The sequence below is a fragment of the Podarcis muralis genome, chromosome 8, assembly GCF_964188315.1.
Source record: "Podarcis muralis chromosome 8, rPodMur119.hap1.1, whole genome shotgun sequence".
Lineage (NCBI taxonomy): Eukaryota > Metazoa > Chordata > Lepidosauria > Squamata > Lacertidae > Podarcis > Podarcis muralis.
The window spans coordinates 36,656,029-36,659,050 of record NC_135662.1 but is presented as its reverse complement, the minus strand read 5'-3'; the positions used below and the strand labels follow the sequence as shown (position 1 = coordinate 36,659,050).

Genomic DNA, 3,022 nt, shown 5'->3' with positions numbered 1-3,022 from the left:
GATTTCAATTGGATGACACATATCCAAGTTTGCATCATAAATGCACATACATATTTTTTGCAATTTATACTGTAAAACAATTTTCTGAATGTATTTCTTCTTTCTTTCTTTTTTGTAGAACTCAAGGAGAGATTTTGGTCAGCATGAGAAAGCAGCTGATTGCCTGCAGATCATGCTGAGAATGTAACCTGGAGTTTAACATGTGTACAGTACACTGATATATTGTATATTTAAGGAAAAACACTTGTTTTTTGTACAAATCCCCAAACGGACTCCTGCCCTTGAGTTGGAAATGTGCCAGACCTATGCTTTTTGTTAAAGAGCAGCAATATAAAATGTATCCATTTTTAAGGCCAACTGGCATGCAATATTTACCAAAATCTGAACCACATGTTTGCAAAAGTTTAAATCGTAGAAGGTGGCTCACATCTGGAAGCGTCCATTTCTCAGAGGAAGGCTTTGGTAAATATATATGAAATGCACTGTCTCTGAACCCTGAGTTGTACGGGCAGGAATAACGCACTCCTCCATACTCTCCACACTGATGTAATCAAGTGCTCTGACACACCATTCATAGGCTTTCCCACTTCTTCGGGGATAATAGCTAGGGCCAGTTCACAGATGCATGTTCATCTAGTGAAGATTTGGATGTGCAAAGGAGCTAGAGATCGGACCGAGAGAACTCTGAAATCACCTCCTATCACCTCAAACACAGTGCCTTTTGGTGGTTTGGGGTTTACATATTCTGCTGAGAGTTACCCAGAAGTCAAATAATCAATATGTACAGAGTCTGCAGCTGGCAGACAGACATGTTGCCCATTTTCACTTTAGACACCTGCAGGATAGCCACGATGACTCCAAAGAGTCCGATGGCACTGCCAAAGATTTCCACAATGAGGACTTGACAAAAAGGCTGGCATTCTGGGCATCTGTCAATGCTGCGCCACTGCCCACAATGCCCACACATATACAACAAAAGAGATTGGACAGGCCCACAGTCAAGCCCGCCCCAAACATGGAGTAACCTGCATGGTAGTTCCGGGAGCCAATCTCCTTAGGAGTTCTGCCAGAAAATTGCTCAGCCATGTTGGTGATGACGATGGCTATGATAATCCCATAGACAACAACAGCTTCACAAAAGATGATGCTAACCAGATTTTGATCTTAGATGCTTTGACACCACTGCCGAGGATGATGAATCCGGTAATATTAATGCCGCACCCACCACTGACAGTGAGACGGCCAGCCCCCTCCCCGCTCAGGATGGACCACAAGTACTGTGAGGTCTCCATCAGGAACCATGCTACATCGAAACGGAAGTCAAGGTCAAATATTGTGTAGCAGATTCTGATGCCAGTGTTGGTGGTGGCCGTGGTCAGCCCCAGCCCTGAATACAGCAGTGAGAGCCCAGCAGGTGGAGAAACAGCAGACATGCACACCTAAGGAGGGATTGACAAATAAGGTTTCTCTCAATTTATGCATTATTTTTATTTTTGACTCTTGTACATTGCATTGGTGGTTTTCAGGAAAGCAGTGACACACACACACATGTTAGAATAAACATTTTTTCCTAGAAAGTGCAAAGTCATACTTTTAATAAATGACATTTACTTCCATTTAGAAAAGCTCTGCACAAGGCGTGATAGTTTGGGTGTGGGAGTGCATTCCTTTCTCATAAAGTTTGTGATGGGTTAGTGGAATTCCCACAGCCCAAATTGTTACCCTTTGTGCATAGCTTTTCTAGCTTTGTCCTGCAAGTAAATGTCTCTCTCATATATTCTCTCAATCTCTCTCTCTCTCTCTCTCTCTCACACACACACACACACAGAGAGAGAGAGAGACACACAGACACACACACACACATATGCACTTTCCAGGAAAAAATATATTCCTCCCAACATGCATAGGCCACTTTCCCACCACAAGGCCCCCAAAACAGGTATGGTCATGCATTAGCATTTAAGCCAAGCTATTATATTTCTGTGTGCTGCTCTGGTTCGCCAGAAGTGGCTTAGTCATGCTGGCCACATGACCCGGAAGCTGTACGCCGGCTCCCTCAGCCAATAAAGCGAGATGAGCGCCACAACCCCAGAGTCGTCCGTGACTGGACCTAACTGTCAGGGGTCCCTTTACCTTTACTTCTTACAACATTGTGTCCTTTCTTGATTTTCAGAAACTTCTTTGGGGTGACTTAAGAAGTGGAGGAAACAGAGTTCAATCTTCTAATGCCAACACTCTACCTTGGCTAAGCTACTTTATTCCCCAATGAATATTTTTGTGCAACCATCTTCTTGACAGGTTCTTCACCTGTTCTTAGTTACATTTTTTGAAATCCCAGCTCTTGGCTCTGATCTTTCACCACCATCTATTCCTTTAAGTGAATTTTTTAAAAATAAATAAATAAATAAATAAAAACCAACATGAAAGCAGAATGGACCATTTATGCATAATCTCACAGTTCATATCTGTAGAGCAATAACTCATTCAGGCACCTTAATGTGGAAAGTACAGTAGCAAACGTAATCACCAGAGTTTAAACTTTGTAAATGCAAAGGAGGTATATCAAATTCCACAAAGTGATCCCATATTTTTACAGAGTGCTGACAAAATCTACAAGAGGCAGCAGGTCATCTGAAGGTTGCTCACACTCTCGGCAGCATTACAGTCACTTTCATTACACAAGCTGGAACCTTTAGCAATGTGGAATTTTTAGACTAAGCACTGGAATCTGCAAGCTCCCATAAATTCAGATTGATGTGCAAGAACTCTGTGAAGAAAATGACTTCCTAAATTTTACTACTGTTGAAAAATAAAATTCTTACCAAAAGAATTATTAACCAGGAAATGCTTTTAAATTAATTGTGTGCATCTTTCAAGTACATGCATTTTTTTCCTGCAGCATATCAAGTACTATCAACTTATTCTGGAAATATTGCTGTATGCTGAAGGAAGGACACTGAAAAAGCACTCTTAATTTGGTTTTAAAGAATATAATTATATTTGTCTTCTAAAGCCATCTTAT

At 41.3% G+C, this 3,022-nt stretch overlaps 1 pseudogene; it reads right to left on the bottom strand.

Annotated features, from left to right (window-relative positions):
• Positions 1-766: 766 nt before the first annotated feature.
• Positions 767-1,433, bottom strand: LOC114601319 (V-type proton ATPase 21 kDa proteolipid subunit c'' pseudogene; annotated as a pseudogene).
• Between the last annotated feature and the right edge of the window lie 1,589 nt (positions 1,434-3,022).